The following is an 18,801-nucleotide window of genomic DNA, read 5'->3' on the forward strand; positions in this document are numbered from 1 at the left end:
GCACAAATACCACTTGACGTACTAAAAACTGAACAAAAAGCTGCAACAACCACTGAACAGAACAAGTGGCTGAAATGTGGAGCACAACTGAAAGATGACTTAATGGTCTGTGATGGAAAACCAATATTATCAAAGTCTCTACACAAAACAGCACCCTTAGTGACACATGAAGTAACACATGTGTCAACAGGAGGAAAATATGGTACAGATAATCAATACACACTTTTACACTATAAATTTTGAAACTTCAGCTAAAAAAATTTGTAAGAACATGCCTATTCTGTCAAAAACACAACTCACAAGGAAACTTAAGACCTAAGAGAGGCCAGTTCCCCACACCACCTCATTCATTCCACACCATCCATATGGATTTTATTGAATTGAATGAATGTCAAGGATCAAAATATGCCTTAGTGATCATAGATGTGTTTTCAAATTGGCCAGAGATTTATCCAGTGAAAAAAAGCAGATGCAATCTCAGCTGCAAAATGTCTATGTAATCATTTTATTACAACATATGGTATCCCTTCTCTGATTAGATCAGACAATGGGACACATTTTGTCAATGATGTGATCAGTAAGGTCTCTGAAGCACTAGGATTCAGCATAAGAAATCATTGTGCTTATCACCCATGGAGTGCAGGGTTAGTAGAGAGAACTAACGGCACCATAAAACAGAGACTCAGAAAATGCCTGAAATAGATAAAAATGCAAAGAGTTTAGTTTGTTTAAAAGGCAGTGTGTGTGAGAGGATTATGAAATTATTGTGTGAATGATGCTACATTTTAGATCAAAAGTTAGTAGAATTACAGAGGGTTTGTAGTTTGTAAATACAAAATGAGTTTGATTAGCCTGTAGAAACACAAAAGAGAGCAACAGGAAGTGTGTGTGTGACAGGAACTTTGCATGCCCATAAAAGGAGACTCACTGTCAAGTGAGCACCCAGAGAGAAAAACAGAAGAAACAGACTAGCCAGATGAAGCAAATGGAGGTTTTAAGAAAAGAAATGAAAATGGTATTAATGGTATGGTTTAGTGTGTCATTACAGGTCACAAATAAATAAAGGTGGACTTTTCTCAAACCATAGATTAACATAATTGGGTTGAAATTGAAGCCTGAACTCATGATGGTGTTTAGAGATGTCCACCAGATCACAACAAAGAGGTAAACAAAAATAGAAAACACACATATATAAATTGTTACATGTGAAATTATTTTTGGAAAGAATCAGAAGTAAGATAGTTTGAATCAGACCTCAGTGAAAAGATGCATGAATTGATGCAAGTGAACCAATAGATAAATCTGTTAGAGAGACAACTTTAACAGAATGGATGGCAAAACTAGTAGAAAATAGGGATATTGTTTTGAACTGCCGTGCGACGCTTCTCCAGTCTCTTGCAGATTACAACCAGGCGATTGGGTCCTCATACCAAGTACTCCTAACAACACCAACAGCGTGCAAAATTGCTGAGAGGCCCTCTTGGATCCACCAGAGCCATTACAAAAAGGTGGAAGTGAGTGACAGCACAACCTAAAGATACCACCACCCCGACTCTTTGGTGATCTACAAGGTGAAGAGAGGGCTGATTGGGTATATCCCGCCTTCTACTTCTCGCCTGTAGTCTACTCACCAGAGCAAATCGGTGTGTCTGGTCATCATGAAGATTATTCTGCTTACCACCTTGGCCCTGCTGCTTACAGCATGGACCCTGATGCACTTAAAGGATCAAGAAGCCAACTTGCATAGAAGGGCATGGACATATGACAACTCACACCTGGTCGAAGTGACACAGGACCACATCCATCCCTGGATGAACAACGCCTGGTATAGATAATATATAATCGCACAGAAGGCAAAGATTGTTATATATGCTCACACATGCCTGCTACAACACAGCATGCTACATTATATGGCAGACCTATGAACATGACCCAAGTGAAATGCGCAGCAAGTTTTGCCAGTCTAGGTTATCAATATTCAGGAATTGTCCTAAACCTCAGTGTCCCCCTGACTATTGGACTATCGTTTTGGGCTGTTTTTAAATGCATCGGCCAGCATCAACAAAGAGCAAAATCAGGAAATTGATGCCATAAGAATAACTGTTATGCAACACCGAGTTGCCCTGGACATGATCTTGGCAGAAAAGGGCGGACTGTGTATTTTGTTTAATACAACTTGTTGTACATATATTCCAGACAATGTGTATTCTGACAACATGACAAATGCTCTACAATTACTTAGAATGGGCGTCGCCCATGTACATGTAAAATCTTTGAGTCTGTGTTTCTTTGCCTCCCAATAATTTTCTCCTCACAGAAATGATAAAGGATAAGACAAGGGAAAGTTAGAAATTTGTAATGGTGGGAATTTAAAATATAGTATATGTGACAAAGTGGGTGAGAAGACCATTTGTCTATATTCTATATTCTTGTTTTGATTTAACCATATTTCACATGTAATCTGCAATAGGCAAACATCTACTATCCCGGGTTTGTTTATGTTCTGCACTTTTACAGATTATATAATATAACATCTTGGTTTCAATCAATTCATATAAGTTTGTTAAGTTAACATGTTATTTATTTCAACTGTCAATTGGTATTGTTTAGAACTTACCTTACCTACCTGTCTTCCAGAAGCAAAAGGAGGAAATGTAGTTTTACTTCCTGCTTTATACCTTCTGGGTTCATTTGAGGTCACAGGAAGAGACCAAGTGCAGAAGGGGAAGAACTCTTATAATTTAATAAAGTGGATTTTAGAGGGTTTATAAAGAAATAGATTTACTGTTGTGATATGTATTGATTATGTTGTGTATTTTGGGTTATAACAGGACCCGTAGCGGTCATGCCCAGAGGCATTATGGGAAACAAGCTTTAGGCTGTCGCTCGGGCTAGCTCCATGTTAAGTTATGCCGTTATAATAAATGCCTCAAGTTACGTCGTGGTCCGAGTATCATTGTTATACTAGTAACCCGGAGTGAAGATATAACAAAAGTGGCGACGAGGACGTCTGGACCGACGCTGCAGTCCGCTTGGAGTTTTACACTTTTTTTTTCCTGCTGATGCCTCGTACTGACTTGGTGTTAGACGGCGCCGGAGGGAGGAATGTACAGCAGACAGGACGACGAAGGCAGACTCCGTAAGTGACGCTAACCAAAACGTAAACGGAAAAAAGAGACGTTACGAAAAGGAACAGTTGTGAGGGGAAGAGTGCCATTCAACCAGGAGCCGAGTAATGGCTGGAGTTACTGGCCCTATCGGTCCCTTCGACGAAAGCACGGAGCAATGGAGCTCATATACGGAGCGTTTTGGATATTTCGTTGTGGCTAACGACATACAGGATGCTAAACTGGTGCCCATTTTTTTGAGTGTGATAGGCCCAAAGACTTTTACCCTGCTAAGGAGCCTGCTACAGCCAGCAAAGCCAGGCAATAAAAGTTTCACAGAGATCGTGGACACACTAACCAAACACTTCTCGCCCAAGCCCCTCGTGATCGCTGAACGGTTCAGGTTTCACAAGCGAAACCAAGAAGAGGGTGAGTCTGTCACAATGTTCGTTGCATCATTACGCAAATTAGCTGAACACTGTGAGTTTAAAGATGTTTTAAATGACACATTAAGAGACAGACCCGTGTGTGGTTTAAGAAATGAAGCTGCACAGAAGAAATTGCTCACGGAAAGTGACTTGACTCTTGAGAAGGCAATTAATATCAGTGTGACCATGGAAATGGCATCAAAAGAAGCCCAGGCGCTACATGCTACAGACAGAGTACACAAACTAGACAATGGTAAAGCAAATGCACAGGGACCATGCTTCCGCTGTGGCAAGTTAGGACACCTTGCTAGTGATTGCTGGTGCAAAGAAATGGATTGCAACAACTGTGGAAAAAAAGCTCATGTAGCACGGGCATGCAGGAACAAAAGGTGCAAGGATAAGGACTCAAAGCCTGGAAATAAAAGAGGCACTGCAAGATTCAAAAAAGAAAGACATGTTCACACAGTTAAGCTTCATGAGGATAGAGCAAATGACTCCTCAGATGAAGAAGTGTTGTCTGCAATAAATACTGTGCGAATACTGAAGGTGGATGAAACCTCAGACGGCTTTTGGGTCAAGCCCAAACTGGAGGGACATGTTGTAAAAATGCAGATTGACACTGGGTCAAAAGCATCACTAGTGTCATATAATGTCTATAGGACATGTCTGAAGCACCTTCCACTCAAACCCTCCGGCAGTATTTAAAGGATATACTGGACATCGAGTGCCTATGAAAGGAATGGCAGAGGTGACTGTTCAATACAATGGCCAAACTGCTAAGCTGCCTGTGTATGTTACGCAGAAGTACTGCCCTGCTATAATGGGACGTGTGTGGCTCAAAACAATCAGACTCAACTGGCAAGGAGTGAGAAAGCTGTCGCATGGTTCCTCTCAGCTACAGGCCATACTGGGAAAACACCAGGAGATTTTTCGTGAGGAATTGGGCAGCATGAAAAAAATTACAGTGAAGCTGCATCTCAAGCCTGACTCCAAGCCAGTCTTTATGAAGGCTAGACCTGTGCCGTACGCCATTCGGCCCAAAGTGGAGTCTGATTTAGACGCATTGGTCAAGAATGGGGTTCTGGAGCCGGTTACGACCAGCGAGTGGGCCACGCCCATCGTTCCAGTTCCTAAAAAGGACGGCGGAATCCGGATCTGCGGAGACTTCAAGGTATCCGTGAATCCTGTATTAACAGCAGAGCAGTATCCCCTTCCGCTGATTGATGACTTATTTGCTGGTCTGAGTGGAGGACAAAAGTTCAGCAAAATAGATCTCAACCAAGCTTACCTGCAAATGCACGTTGAAGAGCAGTCACGTGACATGTTGACTATTAACACACATAAGGGACTTTTCAGATTTTGCAGGTTGCCTTTTGGCATCACATCAGCTCCAGCATTGTTTCAACGAGCGATTGATCAAATCCTGAGCGGATTACCTGGTGTGCAATGCTATCTGGATGATATCCTGTGTACAGGAGCAGATGATGAAGAGCATCTGCGCAACTTGGATGTGACCCTTCAGAGGCTGAAGGAATACGGATTGAGAGTCCGTAAGGAGAAATGTGACTTTTTCCAGTCATCTGTGGAATATCTAGGGCACGTAATTGATGCAAATGGACTTCACACTGCACCTTCGAAGATCACAGCAATCGTGGATGCACCCCCACCACGGAATGTCAGTCAGTTAAAGTCTTTCTTAGGGCTGTTGAACTACTACGGATGGTTCATACCCAACTTGGCATCACTCCTGAAACCACTGCACAACCTGCTACGCAAGGAAGAAACATGGGAGTGGACAGCAAGCTGCCAAGAGGCCTTTCAAAAGGCAAAGGATTCACTGACTGCATCTGAGGTGTTAACCCACTTCAATCCCAAGTTCCCAATTCAGCTTGCTTGTGATGCTTCTCCCTATGGGGTGGGGGCAGTGATTTCCCACATTCTCCCAAATGGCGAAGAAAGGCCAATTGCATTCGCATCAAGGACATTAAACACCGCAGAGTCCAACTATGCTCAGCTGGAACGAGAGGCGCTGAGCGGTGTTCGGAAATTCCACCAGTACCTGTATGGTAGGAAGTTTACACTGTTTACTGACCATAGGCCTCTCACAACCATCCTGGGACCCTATACAGGGATTCCATCTCTTGCTGCTTCACGTCTCCAGAGGTGGGCGTTGATATTGTCAGGACATTCTTATGACATCAAGTATCGCAAATCGGAGTCTCATTGCAATGCAGACGGGTTGTCCAGGTTACCCCTTCCTGTTAAAAAACCCGTCTCTGACACAGTTGAGATCCTCTACTTCAGGGAGGTAGAGACAGCACCTGTTTCGGCTGTGCAGGTGAAAAAGGCGTCCAGAAATGACCCTGTGTTGGCAGCAGTGCTGGACTGGATCATTAAGGGTCTCCCTGCAAGTAAGGGTGTGGACCTGAAGGCTTTCCTACAGGCTAATGGAGTGCAGCACATTACGTCAGCTCCATACCATCCTGCAACGAATGGTCTTGCAGAAAGGTTTGTTCAGACAATGAAACATGCACTGAAAAAATCACAAGGCCAAGGAACACTGCATCAGAGACTGCACAAGTTTCTGCTTAACTACCGGAATAGTCCACATGCTACCACAAGGACATCTCCTGCCAACGCAATGTTCAAAAGAGATCTGCGCACTACCTTTGATCTTTTGAAACCCTCAACTGTGAAGGACACTGTACAAAAACAACAAGAGAAACAAATCAGGTACAGGGGTCAAAAGGTCAAGGACAGAGTCTTCAGCACCGGCGAGTCAGTGCAGGCCAGGAACTACCGAGGAGTACACAAGTGGGTTCCTGCAACTGTCATTGCTCAAACTGGTCCAGTTTCATATACAGTTCAGGTGGCCGATGGAGTGTGGAGAAGACACGTGGATCAGCTACTCCGGTCCGCACCAGTGTCTGCAGCAGGGTCTTGCGGAGATCTTGGAAATGCACTCATCGACTCGTCAGCCCCTTCACACACACAAGTGGAGAACCCCACCACATCAGGAACAGTGATTCCACCTGTAAATGAGACTGTAAGAGAGACTGAGACATCTTCGGTGTCAGGAACAAAGGCTCCACAAGAGAGCACACAGACTGACGTTACCACAGACCGCCGATACCTCCTGTTTGTCTGAGTTATTAGATGGCCCCTGACCCAAATGAATGGGGCAGAATAATCCCCATGGGTCATGGGGGAGGTTGAGGTAGTCCACCCTCACTCCCCAAGATAGCAATTAAAAGAGTTGGTGTTGTAACCTTACAGTTAATAAGAGGTGAAATGTTTGTGAGGCTATTACTGTCATGTGCCAGTGAAAACTGAAGTTTGTGAGTAGATCACCCGTTTATTTCGTAGTATATCCTTTGTAAGAGGGGAGGAGATGTTGTGTATTTTGGGTTATAACAGGACCCGTAGCGGTCATGCCCAGAGGCATTATGGGAAACAAGCTTTAGGCTGTCGCTCGGGCTAGCTCCATGTTAAGTTATGCCGTTATAATAAATGCCTCAAGTTACGTTGTGGTCCGAGTATCATTGTTATACTAGTAACCCGGAGTGAAGATATAACAGATTACACCACAGAGTTTATGTTGCCAGTCAAGAGGAGTAGTAGAGCATTGAATATAATCATGTTCATCTTACCTACCTACTGAATGGAATAATCCAGAGGAGAAATTGTTTGATTAAGTGGACTATTTAAGCAGATGAACTCAGGTGTTTAGAGAGAAAGGTTCAGGTCAGTGTAGCTGTGTGCAGTTTGACCTTAAGTTCCGTTGATTTAAGTTCAGTTATGTTTATTTGAATTGAGTTAATTATAGAGTTGAGTTTCTTATTTGTTTCTTTGTAAATATTGTTTGGGCCACAAAATGGTGAATAAATCACTTGCTACACTGGACAGCATCAGTCTCCTGCACTTCTTTGACCGCTTAAGTCGAGTCCTACCACATTTGGTGGCAGCAGCAGTGGGATTCCAGGCCAATTAAGGAGTGGAGAAGATGTCTACACGAGCAAAGAGGGGGCATGTTCCAGAATGTGAAGCAAGGCAAGGCAAGGCAAGGCAAGTTTATTTGTATAGCACAATTCAACAACAAGGTGATTCAAAGTGCTTTACAGAGACATTAGAAACAAGAACAAATAAAAAGCATGATTTAAAATTGAATAAAACAAGCAAATAAACTAACTAACTAATTAACAAACAAACAAACAACAGTATATAAAATCAAAACAGATAAAATCAGAACAGTAGATAAAATCAGTAGTTAAATGTAAGTTTTGAAATTTAAGCTTAAAGTGTGGATTTGGTGCTTTATTCAAATGCAGCTGAGAACAGGTGAGTCTTCAACCTGGATTTAAATAAACTGAGTGTTTCAGCTGATCTGAGGCTTTCTGGGAGTTTGTTCCAGATATAAGGAGCATAAAAGTTGAATGCAGCTTCTCCGTGTCTGGTTCTGACTCTGGGAACTGATAAAAGACCGGATCCAGATGACCTGAGGGATCTGGATGGTTCATACTGGGTCAGGAGGTCATTGATGTATTTTGGTCCTAAACCATTCAGAGCTTTATAGGCCAGCATCAGAACTTTAAAGTCTATCCTCTGACGGACAGGCAGCCAGTGTAAGGACCTCAGAGCTGGACTGATGTGGTCCACTTTTTTGGTCTTAGCAGATGATTTACAAGATGGCAGCGACCAACAAGGGGCAATAAGTGGCCATATTTCTGGACAAGAGAATGTGGCTGAATTGTCCAAACTTTTGCAAACTCTGATGCAACAGCAGGCTGAACGCGATGCTAAACTGGAGCAAGAGCACAAGCGCCAGGACGATAGATGGAGGCAAATCCGGCATCAGTTTGCCCAGCTTCAACAGCAAATGCAGCATGGCAATCTAGAGCATCAGTTACTTGAAGTACAAGCATCTACATCGGCTTCTTCGAGAGCACCTACTCCAGAACCACCTGCCAGCACACAAGAATCAAGGAAAGACCATGACAATATATGAAATACCAGGTCTTGTCAGGACGGCACTTCCAGCAGCAGCTACGCCAAAGAATATACAGCCTGAATTCCACTGCTGTCGAATTTGGACATACAGTCCAAACATATTTGTGGAAAGTGACTTTGCTCCATCACAGGTCACGAATCGTCCTTCTCCAACAGTCCATATGGACATTTCTTCAGCTGACCAACGGCCCGCTCCTCTTCCTGCTCATCTCACTAGTCCAACAGCTGACGATGTGACCACTCCTCCAAATGCCCACATCACCAGCCTTCTCACTGACCACCAAACTGCTCCCTTATCAGGCTGTGATGAAAACCCACTGACCTACTTGGGCTTTAACCCAGAAGATGTGCAGACCTTACCAAAAGCTGGACCTAGAAAAACCCCTTTAACAGGAAGAAAAAGTAAAACAAACAGCAATACTCACCGATACACCAGTTAAGATGGCCCTTGAAGCAGACCAGAGAAGGCTGAAAATAAGTTTCCCAAAGAAGAGGCTGTGCCAGAAACAAGGCAAATCCACTCCCACAAACCTAAAACAATCCTAGCTTTCCGCATCACGAACGAAAAATCTGAAAATGAATAACACTGAACAGGACACAGATTCCTCAGATGCTGATGAGAATTTCTGTATTGTGTGCATGAAAAACTTCAATAACTCAAAGCCAAAAGAAGCTTGGGTTAAGGTCCTGACCTGTACTCTGTGGGCTCATGAGGCCTGCACTCCAGGACAGCCATACATCTGTCACCACTGTGATTCTGATGGTGATTAAAAACTTGACACAAACACATACAGTTCAGTTGATGAAGCTGGTGCACAACTACATTTTTCCAGCTTCATTATTATGTTCAAATGTTAGTGCAAGAGTTGTAGGTTACAATGCCCACTGAGCCAATGAGGCCAGACTCAATGAAGGACAACCAAAATTAATGAAATATTCAGTTGGTGAAAAGTTGTCTTTATTAGAATATGTTCAAAAGCTATATTTCTGCACTCTGTCACACACTCCTACACACACGCTCTCACACACAAATAGCCATATAAACGTCTATAAGTGCTGTTGAGAATAGATTCCTTAATGTACATCAAAGTTAAAGAGAATATAGTTATGATTGCTTGCAACATTATAATATTGTGGTAATGGGTGTAAGGATACAAAATAGAAAATAGGCCTGGGATGGGAACAAAGAACTGAGGTGCAGGGCAGAAGGACAATCAACCCCCACCCCCAGGGCATGAAGCAGGAGTTACTGAGGCTGAGGAGCAGACAAAGGGCAAACAGACACTACCTTAAAAGGAGGTGGGGGTCAGGGTGTCAGCACCCTTGGCCACTGTACTAGTGTATTTCCATTGTGGGGGTGTTTACTGTAGGGGGGAGGAGACCCGAGGTTATAACTGTAACTGTTGTGTGGAGTTCTTTAGATCAGCATAGGACTGCATAGGAATGCAGTGTGCTGATCTCCAGATGCATCTGTAAGAATAATGGGAAATAAAAGGATTGTGTAAAACATGGAAACATCTCAGCGTGATCTCTACCAGGACCAAAAGAATCACAGAGACTGATGTTGTCTCAACAGTGCATTCAGGTGTTGAATAAAAAAGGATTATGTGTTAAGATTTTGTCAGTACCCTTATTTTGTTGTGTTACATCTCACCCCAGGGTATGTTACAACTAACCCAGACTATGGGGTTAGTTGTAACATTTCACTCATTGTGTTTGAGACCATGCTATGCGATTAGCAACTGCATTGCAGAGAATATAAATATAATATAAATATATTGCATTGCATTTCAAATCCACTACCTTAAAAGCGCTCCTAGCTACAGACAGAAATGTCAGAAATGTTACAAGTCTCCCCGGTCTTTAAAAAAAGCACTTTAAAAAAAAAGGAGAACTCGGAGGATGGTTCAAGCCCAGCTAAGAAGGAAATTCAGAGCATTGTGGACCTGAAAGCAAAGCTGCACACATTGAGGAGGTTGTCACGAGAGAATTTTCTCGCGGCCCAGTAACATCAGCAGTGCCTGTACAACAGATGGGCTAGACTCTGGCAATTTTCACAGGGAGACAATGACTTTGTATATCCTCTTCTTCTAGATCAGACTTACTCGCCAAATGGGGGCCGGCTAGGCGGACGCCTCTCCGACCTTAGTTTGGCAATGGGAGTATACGGCAGAGTGTGATTTGTGGTTCAGCTGCAGGGGGTTAGAGGGGTGGAGCAGTAGGTTCAGGGGACAGTGCCAAGGAAGGCCGGCTGGTACAGCTTACATCCATCATGCTAACCACGGCTTCCCCACTTCCGCAACTGCCATTTTTTTGAAATACTATTTAAATTCAGTGTATTTAAGGCCAAGATGAATAAACTTGAATTTTATGAGTAAACACATACAGGTAAGGTTACAGTTACGTTACAATTTAGCGCATGTTAAATAATCATTACTTCAGTAACTAGCATTGCTTTTCAAATTAAGTATTTTACAAGAAAATAACTTTTGGCCTTAGAGTAGTTTTGTTATAAGACTTCCCTTGCATAGTGTAATAGAGTTGAAACTTCCATATGAAGTGGTAGATGAGAATCTAATTCTACTTCTGTTGACAACCTGCTGCCTGTTCAGATGTTACAATTTCTTTTTCAGTGATATGAGAGATTTGAAAAAAAAACTCAGGCACAAACAAAAATTCGTTATTCAGAATAATCAAATAGAACAGGGTCCAGAGACATCAGCATAAAATAGCCTGGTTACGGTTTAAATGATTTTCACATGAAGTTTCAAAATACAGTGCAGCTCTATTGCTTATGGACTAAAAACCTGATGCAGGATACATGCAGAAAATGCCACTTAAAATATTGAACTAAGGGAGATGACTGGACACACAATGGAGCGCATGTGGAAGGGTAGCTGGCATGGAGCGGCCACACACCGTTTAGCAGTTAGCAGCAGGTTTGGTGGCATGGGGGATTTAACTGGCACAGAAATGTACAGCAGACCAGGCTGAGAACTGGGCATGAGGACAGGGAAGGAAAGTTAGCCAGAGGCTTGGCTTTCATGAAGTACTGCAGGGTGCCTTATTAGGTGCTTGTCAGTTCTGCTGAAGTTGCCAAGTAATACTGCTACAACCTAATGGCTACAGCTGTCTCATGGCGTGATTCAAACTAAAACAGCACATTCAAAGAAAAATCCAAAGATCAACTTTCCATTCTGTAAATTATTTATCAGCTACAGTTAAACAAACATACTCATGTTTTTTTTTTTGTCTGTAAACATATATTATATATTTCACTGTCCTGATGCACTGCTAGTGTGTTACTCAGTGCATTATTTGCTCCCTTGGCTGAGTTTATTCTGTGTGACTTTAGGGCTGATTTTGGTAAAGCTGTCAGTCTGGTAGGTCCAACAACAGATGCTCCTTACTGACCTTGAGTCCTGAAATCAGATCAGATCAACATATCAATAATAATAATTCAATGCAAATTGTGATAGTAAAACTCAAAATATAACAATAAGTAGCACATTTCCTCAGATTTTAAAAAGTATTAAACAGGACATAAAACTGCATCTGTCTCTGTTGCAGGATGTGTCATCCTCCAAAGTCTATTATACAAAAAAAAAAAAAACCCAACAACAACATGTCCCTTACGCCTAAATTAAAAGTTAAAATCATAACTGATTCTGAAAACATGGAGTCAATCCCATTCACAATGTTGGGACTTGAGATAGTAATTGTTTAATTATATTTGTGGACTGCCAGTTGTGCTGGGTTCCTGCTGTATTGAGCCTGTCCATTTCTTCATTTAGTCCAAAGTGGAGCTCGCCCCCAAGAACAAGTGAGCAATCTAGGTGTTCAGATAGTGCGCTAATACAAAAATGGAAGAATGAGGGGTCATATACATTTAGGCCATATACACTTACAAGCGCGACAGTCGGTGTGGATAATTTTGCCGCAGACGGCAGAAGCGGAGCGGCCGAAGAGTAAACTGTGAAAAGTAAGTACTGAATATTATGTCACTTATTTATGTGCAAATGTTTAATAATGATGAACATTAAAACATTACTGTTGGCCACATGCTGGCAAAGTTATTTGCCATTAGCGATGTTTGTACGTTCAGCTTTTACTTGTTTTTAAAGCCTTTAAAATATAATAATATAATAGTCGACCTTAATCTTACAGAGAATGTGATGATTTATGGATAATTAAAGTCAGTCATATATCCACAAACACAACAGGCTGAAAGTCAGTGATGCTGCTCGGTTTGCAGTCCTGAACATCACGGCACAAGCAGGATTCACTGCACTGTTAATGTTAGCTATGTTATATTGCTGCCTCTGTTCGGTGGTGTCGAGCCAAACGGACTTTAACGTGTGTTTGAACGAGCTGACGGTTCACTCGTTAAGCTGAAAGAAAAATGCTTTAATCACAGCAGTCACACATGTGTCCACTGTACCATCTGGGAACTCTTCTTGTTGAGCACTCGTAATAACACAAACACTAAATCCTGCTTCTCTGTGCTGTTGTGTAGCAGCGTGTACACCTGAGACTGTCACCTGTCTGTCTGTCCTGCACTCTCTCTCTTTTTCTTTCTCTCTGATTGTGTAATAAAAGTATGAACATGTGTTTATAAGTTACACTTGTGTTTGAATCCTGCTGCTTATCACACGTTTGATTTCCACGTGTGCAAGTGTCCAGAGTGAGGACAGACTGAGGGACCCACTGCTGCACATCATCTGTGAGGCTTTGCACCCCTGATGATCCACCAGGAAAAACTCAGCAGTGTGTGAGGAAGAGGAGGAGGAAGAGCCAGCAGCAGCTGACAGATGGAGAGAATAGACAGACTGTTCCCTGTTTGTGAAGGACTGCTAGGAAAGTTTAACATAACTATCTGTGCTGAATCTGTCATGTTTCGGCTGTGTACATGCAGGAGAAGGACCAAAACGCAAAGCTCACGACAATGAAATTAAACTCAAAAAGCTGCTTTATTGCAGAAAGGCATGGAAAACTAAACTGGAACATGGATGACTAACACACAGGGAAACACAGCCATGAGGGAGACTACGACACTGACAAAGAGAAACGCAGGGCATAAATACACAGAGGGATAACGAGGGAATGAGACACAGAAGGAGAGCACAGCTGGGAGTAATCAGGCTGGACGAGACAAGGGAAGCAAAACTAGAAACACTCACATGAGACATGGCCCTTCAAAGTAAAACAGGAAACACACTGACTGAACTCTAAACATGCAAACTTAACAGCAACTGAGAAAACAGACTTTGGAGTTGACGTCACGCCGCAATGCATTGTGGGAGCGCAGCGCCATTTTCGGGGTCTACGAATCAAAACAAACATACTGTGTTGGAACAACGACTACAAGAAAGATGCTTAAAAGCAGCTCAAAAGAGAATGGACTGTATAGAGACCGATTGCGTCCAGAGGCGAAGCAGCGGTACTTGCAGAAAATAGCGTGCATTGGAAATGTGGACCCGTATGAAATACGGCCGTGGAGTAGAAACCCTGAAGACCAACCGCTATTGACGTAGCCTGACATATTTTCGTACCTTGTCTGTGGAGTCAGCGCGTACAAGTCGTCATTCAAACAAAGGTAAGTCAGCTCGAGTACTGCGAGTGAAATGCGTTTGATTTCCCTGCAAACATTCAGATTAGTGCAGCATAAATTCATTCATGAGGGGAAATTACAGTGAGAATAAGTGAACCAGTCGAGAAGGGAGGAGCTGCCATAAACAAGTGGTTGATAAGACCAATCCTGCAAGGCTACTCAGGGACCTGGTTTTCTTATCAGATGAAGGAAGGGAAGACATTTGGATGATGTTGAGGCAGTCAGAATTGGGCGAGTCCCGTCACCCACTTCGGCCCCATCTGAACTCTGCATTGCTTGCTAGTGTGATATTATTCTGTTATTATATGTTACCTTATATATGTAATCAAAGTAGTTGAATTAGAATACTGCTGTAGATCATATTATACCCTTTAATATAGAGTGTGTGATCTGTATGTAGTTTAGTTCTCGTTATACTTTTGAGTTAACAGAACATATTCACTTATTAGTTTATTAGATAAATGTGCATCACTCTGTATCCTTGATCTGCTGTGAATGTATTACATGCTTAATTGTTGAATCATGAAGAGAAGATTGTAAGCAGGAGACTCTGTGTCTAAGACAGGGGAGATAGACAGACCACATTCCATACCCCCACCTTACAGAAAAGCAGAGAGACAACTGCCGAGGTCATAACTTAGGCGCTGTAACAGAGAAAGAATGTGATGTTTTGGCTTTTACGACTAGATGGGGGCCACTAGAGACTATAAAAAGCTGAGCAACCCGTCACCATTTTGAGACTTGCTGTGACCCTCTGCATGCAGCTCTCCCCATCATGATGGCTTAAATGCTCATAAGTGTTGAATTCTATGGAAATAAATGATTGTTGATTGAGCATTTATACACCGAGTATTGTCCTTCCTTCAGCCCAAAGATTCAAAGAATTGGGAGATTTCAACAACTTGGTGCCGTGTGACCCGGATCTTTGGTGTGCTGAGGAGGTGCAGATTTGGCTTTTTGGTGAGATCGTGAGGCGAGGTGAACAGAGGGCCGGCCTAAAACAGAAAGGTAAGCACAGCCTGTTGTATTATAAATACCAAATGTGCATATTGGGCTTTCCAAATTAATCTGTTCACTGAGTTACATGTATTTTCACAGTAAATTTGTCGGTGTCTGGTTTTTGGCGCGAGATACTAACAACATAAGTTGAGGCTGAATTCCAGTGTGTTAAATAAACTGCTTCTACCGAGAAACTAATAAGACACTACGTTGAGCTAGTTGCAGTAAACTGCTTCTACCGAGAAACTAATAAGATACTACGTTGAGCTAGTTGCAGCCACTTTACCTTCCACATTTAATTTTGTCTAATACTGGCTTCTGTAGCAATAATACGTTAGAATTTCTTCTGAAGATGCGGCCATTAGTCCAGTACATTGAAGTCGAGGTTTGTTTATTTTGTTTATGGTGTCAGTGACGTCCTGGCTTTTGCCGGCTATGAAATAGAAGTTGATTTAAGGAAAAGCAGATGCTGGCTTCACGGTGCAGTTGAACGCTGGCAACACGAGAGCGAAACACGTCCGTAGGTTTGGTTTATGATACGGCCGTGTTCCGGTGGTGCGGCCGTGGAGTGCAGTAGTGGGTGGTGCTAATTTTAGTACACTGGATAGAGGTTTGACGGTGGTTTGTGGCGTCAGTCGAGTTTTAAGGGCTGCGGTCATAATACAAAGTAAAATTTTAAGTACATAGAGCAACACCAGGTTTATGATGTCAGGTATAACTTCGGGGATGCAAGCATCACTTTTATGATGCGACTTTGCCCCGTTGTGGCGGTCATAAGCGCAGAGAAAGGGGTATTTTGGTCTATGGTGCAGTGTGCTTTAAGAAGATCTAACAGTTGAGCTCAGAAGTTTCTGTGTAATCTTCCACTGATGAGGAACGCTCTCTGTGTGTCTCACTGATGGTGTAACGCGCTGTGTGTGTAAGGCGCGCTCTGGCTATGTGTGAGGCGCGCGCTGAGTGTGTGAAGTGTGTGAAGTGTGAACACAGTGACAGTGACGGTTGATGTGTTTGATTAGGAGTACACTAGAGCAAAGACACATTTTAGGATCAAAGGTTGATGTCTAGTGTACCTGTGGAACATTTTGCCTATGGAGTGGCGACCCTCCTGTTCGTGGACGCGCGGCCAGGACCGGCGGCGTCCGGATGCCGAGGTGGTGACTTGGGGAGGTGAGGGCCCCCGCATAGCTACGGAAATAACACTGGAACGGCCGTGTAATCACGGGTTCACATTTATTCCGGACTAGAACAAGACACATTTTGCGAACAAAGGTTGAGTCTAGATTAGTAAAAAGAAAAAGGTTGGATTCCTCGTTTCAGTGGTTGAAATTGTTGTGTGCCTGTCCCCTGACGAGTGTGAAATTAGAATAAAGAGGGAATTTGGAGCCACATAGAGATAGACGGGCATAATTGGGTGTATTACTCTGTGGTGTAATAAAAATAAAAAGGAGAGATCACAAGCAGAGAAATCTGAGAGAAAGGCTCCTTTTAAGGTAACGCCTAGTTTGAGAAAAGATAAAATTAACCTGCCTGCCTACAAATGCACACTCACGCAATGAAGAAACAGCTTACACTCATGAACACGTGAAGATTTTCCAGCAAGGCTAAAGCAGCGAAACTTAACATACATCTGTTGTTAAAGGATAAATACATTACTGACAAATAAACTCTCTGGGTTGCAGGACAACAATTTAACTTCAAAGAAAAAGACACTGGTCTGACCAACCAGTGAAGACATGACAAATTTAGTGGTAAAAGATTCAAATTGTGACATGTTTTCTGCTGATTGATTGATACAAGTGATTACTGAATGAAAGAAAATTTCTTTTTGGGCTTTTAAACATGATCTTAAGAATTTTAACAGGTGCATGTTGTCCTGTCAACTTGGTGGGTTAGGAGTTGATTATATCGGGAGAGAAAAAACAAAAAAAAAAGGGGAGAGAAGGCTGACACAGGGCCTGGTCCCGGTGTTTCTCCCCTCTTGTTGAAATACAGCCAACACAACATCATTTTCCTGTTCGTTTGCTTTTGTTTTTTGTCTGTTTTTGTTTTTTGTTTTTCTCTTTATGTTTAATTACAGGCTGCTTTGCCGGCCCTGAAAGCCGAGGCTGACTGGACTCCTGCTCTCCCCCATACGTGACACTGACCAAATGCTGCAACAGCTGGACCCACAACAACGACCTGAGAATGTCAACAGACCTGCAGGAATGCGATCTCATGAAGCCGAGACGGAGAGCACTAAACCTAAGGCCCGTTTCACTACACGGGGGAAAATTCCCAGACTGCGTCAGCTGACAGAGCTCAGCTGTGACGAGACGCCCGCCAAGCCCGAATGAAAAGTAAGGCCGAGCGAAAGAATGCTGACCTTGATAACTTTGCATTCACACTGTGCAGGACAGTGATGGACCAACACGGATGATCGGGCGGCAAAAAGGGAGTGACCGGGACAGGAGGAGTAACTGAGGTCAGAAGGCACCTCAGAATGGACAAAAAACACAGAAGAAGATGCAGGTTGTCACCTGCGGTGAGCATGGACATTGGAGAAAGGACTGCCCCAATTGGGGTCAGAACCAGGACGGACTGAACTTTGAGCAGCAGCAACAGCAATGGTCGCAAACAGACTGAAAAGGAGGGGGGCAGGACCCCAGGGCATGCTTCAGGCCGTGGTTTACCCAGAACACCAGAACAGGAAAGTGATGAACACACACACACACACACACACACACACACACACACACACACACACACACACACACACACACACACACACACACACACATCTACATGCACTGACTCAGAATGAAGAGAAACACACACATGAACACGTGCACTCGTTGAGTGATGGAGAAATGACACACATACACACACACACACACACACACACACGGGAATGCTGATTCACTGAGAAGTGATGCACACACATACACACACACACACACACACACGCTGATGCAATGAAGAATGCTTTGCTAACAAATGCTTATGCTGATATGCAAAATGCTGCACACAAACATCCCAATGCATAATTTTTATGAGGAGCCATTGATTACCATTGATTACTTAGAATGTGTTATATGTCACTCAGAGGGCATTTATGTAGATTTTAGGAATAAGGTCTAAAACGGTTTGGTTATGAAAACAATGTCTGTGCATGATGTCTGTTTATGGCTCAAGGCCTTGACTGAATTCTTTGCTGTGCTTCACACAGCCCTGATGAGGAACAGTGGCACAGAGTGAAAATGATGAATTAATAGTGTAAGTTTTAGGTCGGAGTACGGCATTTTCTGTGATTGAGTTTTAATTCAAGGAGGAACAAAAGGTGTTACGGCACCTGAGGTTCTCATTCCCACACAATATTGTCCCGGCAGGAAGCAAAATGTTCCTGTGAATTTCTGGTTGATTGTTTGGTTTTGTTTAGCGCTAGCTTGATGTTATCAGTGAGCTTTGGCTTGTGTTCTTTCTCGTAAGCGAGAGAGGGATAGTTTTATGCTTGGACATGTCGGCAATGGGCCCTAGTTTGTGTTATTTTAGTAGTATTTTGTTGGTTATGTCTGTTTTCGTTTTTGTTACAGTGCACTGAGATAAGAAAATCTGAGAGGTGTGATCCACCGGTGGTGATATGTTGATATTTTGGGAGTTCATGATTTAACAA

At 42.9% G+C, this 18,801-nt stretch overlaps 1 long non-coding RNA gene across 1 annotated transcript; it reads right to left on the reverse strand.

Annotated features, from left to right (window-relative positions):
* Window positions 1-17,858: 17,858 nt before the first annotated feature.
* On the reverse strand, window positions 17,859-18,199 carry LOC146661509 (uncharacterized). The gene is made up of 2 exons (XR_014913223.1): window positions 18,095-18,199; window positions 17,859-17,929 (listed from the first exon to the last, which is right to left on the reverse strand). It is a non-coding gene; the product is annotated as an uncharacterized LOC146661509 (long non-coding RNA).
* Between the last annotated feature and the right edge of the window lie 602 nt (window positions 18,200-18,801).

Source organism: Rhamphochromis longiceps, linkage group LG9, assembly GCF_057381845.1.
Source record: "Rhamphochromis longiceps isolate RC_006_pf linkage group LG9, R_longiceps_female_GT1.1, whole genome shotgun sequence".
Classification (NCBI taxonomy): Eukaryota; Metazoa; Chordata; class Actinopteri; order Cichliformes; family Cichlidae; genus Rhamphochromis; species Rhamphochromis longiceps.